General features: G+C 39.0%; 1 protein-coding gene across 3 annotated transcripts in view; it reads right to left on the reverse strand.

Annotated features, from left to right (window-relative positions):
• The window catches only part of SOX5 (SRY-box transcription factor 5), a 636847-nt gene that overhangs the window by 442091 nt on the left and 182584 nt on the right, over window positions 1–12172 (reverse strand). For all 3 annotated transcript variants that reach the window (XM_051784935.1, XM_051784934.1, XM_051784936.1), the window contains exon 3: window positions 3963–4025. The gene's annotated coding sequence lies outside the window, so the exon portion shown is untranslated. The remainder of the gene's footprint in view (window positions 1–3962; window positions 4026–12172) is intronic.

A 12172-nucleotide genomic window follows, 5' to 3' on the forward strand; every position in this document is an offset into this window, starting at 1 on the left:
TATTCTGACCTAAACTAAGGAGGTAAAAAACATCCAGCTACGCACATATAAAATTTGCTCACAGAGGAAGTCAGAAACAAGCATATACACCACTGGATTATAACTTCAAATCCCAAGGAGATTGAGCCAAGGCATTTCTAGGTTTACAACACTTCTCCAAGACTCTAGTGCCACCTTCTCACTCCCAATGTGGTCTCAGCTGCCCTAGCAACGCTGCTTTTAGGAAGAGGTCACATTTGGTCAGTCTGGTGTTTGTTGGAGCCACATGATTTTCATTGCTCATGATATTTAGGTAAGAGATCACCACCCATCCTACCTAATGTGATATCCAAACCCACACAGATTACTTTAAAGAATCTAGTCTTGGTTGCACTGATTTTTTTTTTTTTTAAAGAGACATAAACCAATAGTTTCTCCTTGTCAGAACAGGAACAAGAAAGGACATTCCACGCATGTTTTCTGGTGCACTCAGCTTCTTTAGTTATTGTTTCATGTTTGGTCCCATTTTCATGGATATATCAGTGGAGAATGTGCATGATTTTAACTTGGGTTGTCTGGGAGTAGTCATCCACTGATTCTCAGTCACCTGAGCAACTGCTGGGTGCAAAATAAAGGGACAAGTGAAAACCTTATGCCAAGTCTCTCCCAGGCTATAATCATCCCAATTCCCTCTTAGGTGACAGTTCCTGCAGTTGAAATTCTCAATGGTATAACAGTAAGCACCCTCACATATGAACACTCCAATCAAACATCATATTATGATTTGGACTTACTCCTTTGACATAAATATGATACTCTTTATATCTGGTGGGTCTAATGATCAATCCAACAGAGGTACTCACTCACAAGCCACTCTTGAAAACAAGCCCTAATCATGGATTTCTACAAAACCAGCACAAAACAAATGAAAAACTAAAGCCATCCAAGCAAATAAAAAGATTCAGATCTCAAAGTTCAGGATGACTCAGAAATGCATGCAAATATTGTGAGCTTGCAGATTACCAATTTAGCAATTGGTTTCATTTTGAGACCTTTCTGGAGGGGAACTAATACAGTAACAGCAATTTCTCCCAACCCACTTCCCATCGTTGTCACACAGGCAGACTCAAATTGTCAGGTTGACCAAAATCATAGCTGCAACAGAAAATGGCATTATAATGAGAATTTGCCCAAGAACTTTCATATTATTTACCAACTAGAAGTAAAATCTGAGGCAAGCATACAATGCCAAACTCCTTTTCCTTATTTCATAGAGCTACACTCTGCAGCCTACAATGGGTGTACAAGTTGCAGACTACATAGATTTAACAAGCTTTACCCCATCTGTGTAGAAGAGGTTTCTGCAACTCTACTGATACTCAACTCTTTCTCATCAAAATCATATAGAGGGAGAAGTAATAAAAAAAAAAATCACACTTTATTTGGAAAAAGGTTGAATAATTTATTTTTAATGACTTTAAGACAACTTATCCATAAAAAAAAAATACCAACATTCCTCCTCTTTCAATCTCTGGTTGCTTTTCATTTTTATCAGGAAGACAAGTTCTGCCACATGGTTCAAATTTTTTTATACATTGATCTTTCTACTGTAACTTTTTTTTTACTATAATGTTAAATTAGGCTGCAGGGATAAATGAGAGTATCTCTCTCTATAAGTACATTTGTATATACATGAACATGCTGCATTTGACAGTTGCCTTCTCCACCTTTTCCATGTCACTTTTTACCACTTTAACTGCAAACTCTTTGTAGTGGGAACCATGTCTTTCTACTCTTACTTGCACTTACAGTTCAAATTTGATCAGAGTTTACAGCAACAATGTTTATACGCTAAGGAACTATAATAAGAAATCATTCAGTATTGTGCAGAAGAGCACATCTATGAAAATCAAAAGCAGCATGTGAAAAAATAATTTATAAATAATATTTGAAAGTTTAATGTATCCTGATCAAAGGCAGTGGAAACAGAGGCTGAGCCTGAAGAATTATCTCCAGCCTGACATGCTTTAACTACCCGTTCCTAGCAGACAACTAAACTGTTATGAAAAAGCACAGAAACTGAGCTTTAATACTAAACATATGACCCAGCACACATAGGGAGACACCCTGATGCATTGCACTGGTTTGCTTGGAGATGATGTAACTTCACAGCAAAAAAACAGATGCCAATGAAATTTTAAAATTTCAAGAAACCAAGAAAGCACTGGCAAGTGAAAAAAAAAAACAAACAACAACAACAAACCACAACCAAAAACAACAAAACAAATATCCAAACACAGAAGAGAAATTCTTCCAGACCAAACATTTCCCTAATCCTGATCATGTACAGGTTGTTAGAGGTCTATTAGTGACACACAGTGAAAACACAAATACTTCATTCTCAGACCAAAAGTTTTGCAACTAAAGCTATTTTTACAATGCTGATGAGTCTTCTCATTTCAGATTAGAAAATGATTTATTCTCTTATCGAACTTCTTTTGATCTCCAAGTTTGAGCCACGCTTGCTCCATGTGCCTGCAAACTCTCAGTCACAGGGGTTTGGTATTTATTTTTCGTGTGATGTGTTGCTAGAAGCCCCCTCCCAAAAGCAGCACAATGCTGCTCTGGGAAGGGCTGTGCAGATGAGTGAGGGAGGCATTCGCTGCCCCACAGAGCTTATTATTCCAACGTCAGACAAAGCACGACAGGTGGACCCAGCAGGGAATTTCAAATAGGGCAATACTTATTTTAGCACTATTTACATCTTCTGGATCTCTGAATATTAAAATCTAAATGTATTCTCACAAATTTACAGGAGGGGGGGAGGAAAATCAAGGATTCTTGCTACAGTGTGCCACAGAGAAAACGTGGAGAAGCAGAAATACATCAATCCCTCCCTGTCTGGGTAAGCTCTGTCTTTTAAAACAGTCATAGGGCCAAGTACTGCAGTCTCACTCAGGTACATCTTATGTATCAATAGCTCTGCCTCAGTAAGAATCCAGGAAAGACTGCAGGACAATTTATATAATTGACTGGATCAGTAGCTACACCTGTTATTAAGATTACTTGACACAAGCGATTAAACAACTACCTGCAGTTGTTCATACCCCGCCAATATTTTGCCATTTCGGCTGATTTATCTATGATGCATGACTGCCTCAGGCTGAGTGTTTTGGAAATGGTACAGCTTCTTCTAAGAACAAGGTTATGGAATATTACACTTAAAATCCTTCGAGCTTCTCCCCTGAAAAACACTGGTGCTTCAAGCTTTGGAGGAAGGTTTGAAATCTGGCAGCCTGGCTGTGCCTTTTGTTCCCAAGAATAGCCTTTTGTCCTCAAATGTGCCTCAAGTAAACCCTTAGGAACTGTCTTTGCAAACTGCAGTTCTCCAATGATGAGTGCTTGGCTTTCCAGTGTTGTCACTGTGCTTTCAGCAGAGTTTTTATATGAAAGCAAGTGTTTCATCTTGCTTACACTGTATTCCTCCTTCACCCCGTTTAAAACCATGTAGAAAAGGAAATGAGAGTAAAGTAATCAAATAAGTATTCAAAGAAGAAAACACAGTGAAGTTACAGATATCACACAAGTACCTTAGTAAAATATTTCTTGAAATAAGGCAAACACCAGCCCAGCTGGTCCACACAGCACAGCTGTCACCCTTGAACCGAGCAACTTTGTCCACGCAGCTCACGAGGTACCACCTCTTATACCAGTTCATTATTATCCAGCCTTTATTCCATTTCTCCTCAAGCCACCCTCCTGCAGCAGAGGAGCAGTTCTGCCCCTGTCACAGGTGAGGAACCAGAAAAGCAAAGCATTTGCTTACAGTTACCCAGAAAGGCTGTGAAGGTACAAGGAACTCAACTTCACTCCGCAGGTCCCGGGCCAGCCTCGTCTCCCCCAGAGCTGAGCCAACCCGCTGCCAATTCACATCAGCACTTCCAGAAATGCCTTGCTGGCAAGTAAGAAAATACACCTCTTACCTGCCAAGTCTCCCAGCTTAAATTCTCAACTCCTCTTCTTTTTATTTTCTTCTGCTTCCAACACTGAAGACAGCGAGGGGAAAGAAAAGAAACAGAAAAAAAAATGTCAAAGGAAGAGCCCCAACTATTTCATTCAGAAGCCTTGTCATATTCAACACAACTCTCCTGAGCTAAAATCTCAAAGAAATAAGTGTGGTTTTTCTCCACTGATTTTTTTACAGAACTCAGGTCAAGCTCACAAGCAAAGGCCTCCCTAAAGTACGAGATGCTGAATCTGAGACCAAGACCTGTGGCAGGAGGAGAGGGTTCTCATTCAAGAAGAGCTAAACTGAGAGCAGCAATTTGTATTAAGAAAAATATGGGGATAAATATGGTGCTTATTCACAAAGCTGTAGACATACATGTAACTTTAATTAACCAGAAGCCTCTACTCAGACAAGCAGAAACTCACACAGGAACTTTCAGGATCTGCAGAGGGGAAAAAAGGACAGAGGGGCAAGTGGAAAACTGAACCACAGTCAGCTGAAATCAATAGTGAGGCTGACAACCATTTCAGTGGACTTTGGAACATACCCAACGTGGCAGAAGAAAAAAAGATGCAGCAGGAACAGGGAGAATAAATTAGTATTATTAGTATACTTGAGCAGATTAGTATTAGAGCTGCTAATAAATATTATTAGTAGCACAACTTAAGAATAGCTGGGGAACTGCAAGAGGAAGGACAGATTCTGCTCTTAAGGCTCATAAATGCTGGCTTCCTCCATCAAAATCAATGAAGTAGTTTTAGATTTACATCAGTGTAACTAAGAACAAAATCAAATTAAGGAGCACAGAGTAACTGGAGAAAAACCAAGCATTATTGAGCGTTCCAACACTGGGAGGCACTCAGATACTATAGTGCTGAAGGCCACGTTAGTAGATTGATTAAATGTTTGATCCATCAGTGGGAGATTTATCCAATATGGGGAGAAAACAGAGCTCTGACACTAGACTACTAATCAGCTATTATTTATAATTTCTGCATGCTATAAACATACAAAGGAAATGCTTTATAGAATTTGCAGCAATAATAATTCCCATTTATTTCTCATTCTTGAGATTAGTCCTAACAGATTCCTTCAACATTTTAAAGGTGTTTTGTAAAAGCATTTTCAAAAAGGTTTCAGTAATAAAATCCCAGGACTTGCACGTTCTTATTTAGATTCTCACTCCTTTTGGTCTTACAGATTGATACCAAACGCTACAAAAACTAAATCCAGAGCCATTTATACTATTTTTTTTTTTGCATGCACTATTTTTCTTGGAGAAACAACAGAGTCTTTCTCTATGCTTCATTGCCAGGCTCATCGTGAGGTTTTGTATGTGACAGTGTGAAAGTCGCAGTTTCTTTTCAACAGTTTCATGCTCCCACAAACACAGACTAGTTTCTTTCAGACACCTACTTTCACTAATGCATTGCCATTCCTTATGTCATGTACACTCTCTGCCTCTGTTCTAAACCCACAAACCTTAAAAAAAAAAAAAAAATTAAAGCTCCGACTTGAGTTAACCTTTCTTGTATTTTCTTATTTCCCCTCTAAAAATCATTGCAATTATGAAATTTTTCTAAGTCTTTACCACTGGGATTTCAAACGACTTGAACATACCTGGTTTTGTTACACATATTGCACATTACACACAATGAATTATTCCAGCCACCCTGCCTTTTATTTCCATGTTTAGTCCATAAAGTCCACCCATTTCTAACGATACCAAAAATCAAAGCCAGTCACATTTTTGTGACATCTCTGTCACCCACATACACACACATTTTTTTCCACTTCTGAGTACATGGCCTAAAGGCACAGAAAAGGCTATTATTAGTAACCTGGGGAAATCTATTTAATCTCAAATTGTAGAGATTTATGTTCAAATAAGTGAAACAAGGTTCTATCTAGTTCCTGCTCCCACAGGTAGACCTTGATTAGTAATTACGAGTTCAGTCCTGAAATTTCAACTAATAATGAGACCATTAAAAAAAAAAGGCAGGTTTAAAGTTCTTTTATTTTAAGGAATGAATTAAAAGATACAAAAAAACCTGAAGTCTCTTTAAGAGAAAATATTAATTTCCTTTCAGAGAAGAAAGATGATGTCCTTGGTTGGATTGTTGTCCAATAGGATCTACCCAGACTTTTCAAAATACAAGACAAGTTTAACCAGCACAAGAAGGAGTTTTCCTACAAAGCAGTGGAGCAGCAAGCAGAAAGCTACACCTTCCCATATGTAAGGTGAATTTGTGTTTATGTGCATTTATATCAGGGTTGTGTCAAGTACAGCATGACACTGTCCAACTTGGTGTTCTTCTACCAGTTTGTGCATTGTTGGTGAGTGAAAAGACTTGAATCCTATTCCAAGGTCTAATGATCACAAGTCCCACCATATTATCATTATTACTGAACCTATTCTTAAATTCAGTTTCAGAAAGAAACAACATTTTCATAGCACTTCCCTAGGAGCTGCACGTGTTTTTGATTCCCAGTGCTTGGCTGTAGTGGGATCAGAAAGGTATGATCCAAAACACTGTTTAAAGGAATTTCAGAAAGTCCACCTGGATATTTATTTGAGCATGTTTGCTCAACTTTACTCAGAGATCAGGCTCTCAATTGTGTTACAACAAACTTATTGGAGATTACAGATTAGTAAATAGACCACTGGTGCATGTAGGATCAAAACTTAGAGCTCAATGTCTTGGGTGTAGCTGCATTAGTACTTGAGAGTTATCATCTGCTGCATGGAGGAAATGGAGCAGAAAGCTTGTCTTTAGATCACCATTTCCCTTTCTTCCATCTCCCAAAAATAAACAATTTAAAGACATTATGAAAGCTTTACAGTAAGGACTCATGCAAAACTTTTGCCACAAAATGTAAAAATCTCTCATGCTTCATTACAAATCTGAAAAACAAGACAGTATCTGCAAACAAGTTTCACACAATGACGATGAGTGTTAAAACAGAAACTAAAGAAAAGCTCCAAGACTGAGAAAGAACTATAGGTTTAAGACTAAATTATCTGAAGTACAGTGTTTTCATATGTTGTGGCCAAAACGCAGGGAAAAGTAGTATTTTCATAAACTGGAAACCATCTCAATGGACAAGGACTCTTGCAAACCAATAAAAAAAAAAGTGATTTACACATCTTTTTGTATTTTATGTAATTTATGTTTAATACATAATTTTTTTGTAATTTATGTTTAATAGCAACGTATCTTTATCTTCGTGTGTCAATAGTCGAAAACACTTTATAATTCAAGAGGATTTCAGGGGGTCCTGGAAATCTATCAGACTTAGGCTGGAATTTATTACACATTAGAAAAGAAACACCACAAAGCAAGTCCCCTATACTACCCATCCACAAAAATAGCATCTGTCTTCCTGGCTCTATTTTTGAGGTTAGCAAGAATTTACTCTGAAAGCAGTCCTATCGCTTCAGTGATTCCCCTTCCAAACAATCCCACAATCCTCGTTTTTATGCTTTTCAAGCCCTTTACAGCACTCTCTGAAAGGCAGGGCCTGTCCTCATGCAGCTTTCTCCATGAAGTGCCAGCTGCAGTAGGTTTCCCAGTTCCCACTCGTGGTTCCAGGGTAGTCTTCTCTGAGATGCCACAGCAGAAGACTTTACTTAACATCCCTCAAGCTTTCATCTTTTCCTTCGGCACTGACAATATGCATTTAAGGAGAGAAAGAACAAAGCTAGACACTTGGAATCACAGAATCATTTAGCTTGGAGAAGACCCTTAAGGGTAATGTTTGGACTCATTGGTTTAACACTCTGAAGTCCACCACTAAGCAGTGTCCTTAAAGTGCCATGTTTACACATCTTTTAAATACTTTAGTGGATGGAGACTCCACCACTTCCCTGGGCAGCCTGTTCCAGTGCTTGACAACCCTTTTGGTGAAGAATTTGAACTTGAACCTACACAAGCCTGGAAGAGCAGCTCAAAAGGCATAAACCACTCTGCTCACCTCAGTGAGGTGTTAACACAGAAAATCCCAAAATTACTGCAACGGGGTTGAAGTTTAAACTATTTCAAGACTCACATGCGAGAAAAAAACTGGTTGTACAAAGACATCCCACTCTGATATTGTAGGCATGTGGCAGTTGAAAGATAACCTGTTTAGCCTCCTCCCACCTAACAAGGAACCAGCCTCACAGAGCATAACACTACAACAACCACCCAAACAAGAGAGGGATTAATTCAAGTAGCTCAACAGACTTCAAAAATAACACTCCACCTAAGTGACTGGAATAAGTGAAGCTCCAGAAGGGCATTTACACTTTTTTCTACTCTCCTCCGCTCTCACTACAATACTCATACAGAAAATTTCTTAAATCAGATATGGCATAATATCCATTTGCACTCTGGGTGAGCTTGGCTAATGAATTCAAATGAGAGCAGAAGCAAGCCACAGACCGCCAGATTTTTAACATCCTCATATTTTCTACTAATGCTGTAATTGTAATTAATGTTTACTTTGTTGTGTATTTTATTGCTGAGTCTTTAAAGTCCTCTGGGATCCCTTTGGGATATACAGCACTATATAAATGTAAGTTGTTATTATCAAATAACAATCACTGGCCATTTAAATTATACAATAGCTACCTGATTATACTTAACCAAGTTTAAGCTCTAATAAAAAATGATTATATACAATCTAAATTAAAGATATTTTTACCCAGTTCAAAGAACTCAAAGTTCTTCACATTGAATATGCAAGTGCCCTGCAACACCTGGAGCACGATACTGAAATCAGTTAAGACTTCTGTTGTTGCTTTCAATGGAGATGTGATAAGATGCTCGTCAGAGAGTTAAGTACCTTCAAAATTCTACCCTTTCTGAAGAAGGAAAATTAAGATTTGTTTTGTTTCCCCCAATCATATGAGAAGAGTATTCATCTGTGTATCTAGCACTGATCGTGGAGCATCTGTAACAGTCATTTTGGCTGTACCAACAGTTATACATACACTGTAAGTCTGAGGTATTATTTCAACATAGCACAGACATCTCTGAGCTTACACCAAAGCAGGCAACTCAGTGTTGGTCCCATCAACTGGATGCAGTGTGGGACACGAAGGTGGCAACTGACCTTTCCTCTCTGTGGTCAGAAGTCCTGACCTGATCTTCTATGATACACCCACAGGGACACAGCCTCCAGAATATTCAGCCTTAAGTCTTGTGCACGAAAAAGTCCACGCAGCCATGAGAGACATTTTAGGATGCTGTGGATTCTCCAAGTGCTGTTGTCATGCATACTTCAAAGTGCCAAAAATCACTCAATTAGCAAGAAGGTACAGTGCCATTTTATATACAAACTCCTGTAGAAGATTATTTACGTGACTGAAGGGTTAGAAATCACATCTCCAAGCTTCAAATCCACGGGGGAAAGAACTAATTGAGCTGAAAGTCCAACTCATGAAAACGTGACTCCAGGACTTAGAGAGAAACCTTGCTTTTGTTCTCTCCTAATAAATACCACGAGGCTGGGGGGAGGGTGGGGTGTGAGTGGAGACATGTCTTTCTTGGCTGACCTCTGCCAAGTCATTTCCCTTGCTTCAGGTTTCTCATCTGTGGAATGGGGGTAATGGCATTAACCTCGTTGCTGATGAATAGCCTTGTAGACAGGTTTACATTATATTTCAATGATAATAGATCATCTTGTGGACCTTTTAGCATCAATAAAAAAAAAATTAATTCCAGAGTCAATGACCTGTTGGCAGGTGAGGACTAACCCAACTTAAACTCAACTGCACAGGTTAAGAACACAGTCTGCCCAGGATCCCTCCAGCTGAGATGGACAGACTGCCCTACAGGTCATAAAAACCTAATGGGCGCTGAAACACTTGTGCTGAAAAGCATGTCTCTGTGCTGGCTACAAAAGCAGGCTCATTTGACAATGTTCAAAATCTAGTGACCTCAGAAAAGTGCCTAGCAATAGTTAGGATGGACCTGGAGCCATAACCTTCATTTTAAGCAGTTCTGTATTCCTCTGAACTATTTGAAAAAAAAAAAATCTAAGGTTTGATTTGAATTTCTCTCCTTTTCTTGCTTCCTTCCCAAAACATTTTTTTAAATTGAGGAATTAGTAAGTTGATTTTTAAGTGAAAAAATTTACTAACGAATACTAACTTCAGAAAATAAATTTCCCCACCAGAAGTATAAATATTTTGTTTCTAAGCTGATATTGAAAAAAAAAGTGTCCAATTTTCGGGTAAAAATTGTTCATTTTTGTTTTAAATTAAAATACCTGAAGTGAGGAAAAAAAAAAAATCTTCATATCCTTGAGAATGGACATCAGTTCTTTAAGATATGGGTTAAGATCATACTGTCTGAAGATCCTGCTCTCCAGCAATGCAAATACAATGACATGCCACAGACCTTTCACATAGACTTAATGACCTTGGTGGCCCTTAGCCAACTTCCACCAGATGAGAATCTGGGACAGAAGCCCCAGCTGATATCAGGGCTCCCTTACAAGAACTCTATACACACAAAGCTACAGAAAGCCCTCACAACACAGTTTGTAACTTAAAAGGAAAGCATAACCAAAAGATGAGAAGTAGTGGTTATTATTAAAGGAAGCATAAGCATCTGTTGCAAAGTGACAAACCTGAGGAAGAGCAAGGCATAAATTCCTTGAGTTCTGAGCTCCCAACTAACGCTTCTGTTCTTAAGGCCATTTCTTGAAGTCAGGATGGAAGTAAAAAATTAATAAATTAATAAAACCCAATGTGTGTAAAAGTACAGCAGTCAAACATCAAAACTTCTATTTATATTAGCTAACTGATTTTTAAAGTGTTACCCACTGATCTCTCCTGCTTGCTGGAGCCTGCTGTTGGTAGAGTTCTTCAGCTGCAGAAGGTGGTGGTTGACGACATCTGCGTGCACGCACAGATTTCTCCTGACGTACAAAGTCCTCCATCAGCACCAAGACTGCCTGAGCTGCTGGAAAATGCTGCCTTTTGTTTGACACATGTCTCTCCACGACGTGTCAGCAGAAGAGCATGGGGTGCTACCCATCAGCTAAGCCAGGGCACACCCTGCCACACCAGTCAGTTAGGAGGAGCCAGGAGACCAAGTCAGGGGTGATACTTTAGGTGGGAAATCAGGATCTGGTAGGTGTGGGGAGGAAAGGAGAGAAGGGCGGGGGGTGGTACAAGATCCATACTGTGGTTTCACTGGAAGGACACAGCCTGTCATAAGGAATTACCATTAATTTGCACCAGCAGTACAGTTAGATTGAGACCAGCAAGCGACGATGACAAACAGCACTTGCAAGATCACATAATGAGGGGGCAAGGCTGCTTCACTGGAGCCGCTTCACTCAATTAGTGGACAGGGCTTTTAATGCTGCTATGCACAACCAAAGCAATTTTGATTACTGAGAGCTAAGTCTCCATTTAGAATGAGTCAGAAGCTGAAACCTCTTTTTTTTTTTTCCCCTTTCTTTTAATATAATTTATCTACAGAGTATTCGAATGGTAATAAGCTGTCTGAAAGCTGGACACATTAGCCTCTGTTTGTGGCCAAGTAACACTGAAATATACTTCCTAACGTAAGTTCAAATAGCATCTATTCTAGCAAGTGAAACCGATAAAAAGGTAGCAAGCAATCAATACTGTGCCAAAAGTGAGGGCCAAATTTTGCTCTTATTCACTGTGATTTAACCATGAAACTTTGGGAAGGGATTTTGGTAGAACAGCAAGAATTTCATGACAGTACACTTGGAGCAGCAGCATGCTTTGCTTACGTCCCCCTATGCTAAATTTACAATTACTAATTTGACTGATTCTGTTAGCCAAAGACCAAAACTGGATTACCTCCTGAGTAGCACGTAAAATTTTCTTTGTTTATTTGTTTAACACGGATTTAGTTGATGTTTAGGAAGCACAATCTGATCCTAAGAAACTCACAAAACCTGAGCAAAGTCTGTTAACGTTTATTTAACTCTTCTGAGTTATTTCTGCTAGCTTAGGTCCAAGCCTGAGTTTCCACTGTTGAAAGGGGAATTGTACAAATAACTGTGGATTAAAGATACTTTTAATGGGCAAAAGGTAGTGTTGCCAGAAGTTTAGAAGTAGATCCTGTGAACAAGATGCTGCTGCCAAACCCTCCTTACCATTGCTCATTAGGGATTCAAGTATTCACTAAGACCAGGAGGACCTGAACTTAAATT

This window comes from Manacus candei, unplaced genomic scaffold, assembly GCF_025592945.1.
Source record: "Manacus candei isolate 608988 ecotype Guabito, Panama unplaced genomic scaffold, ASM2559294v1 h1tg000018l, whole genome shotgun sequence".
Classification (NCBI taxonomy): Eukaryota; Metazoa; Chordata; class Aves; order Passeriformes; family Pipridae; genus Manacus; species Manacus candei.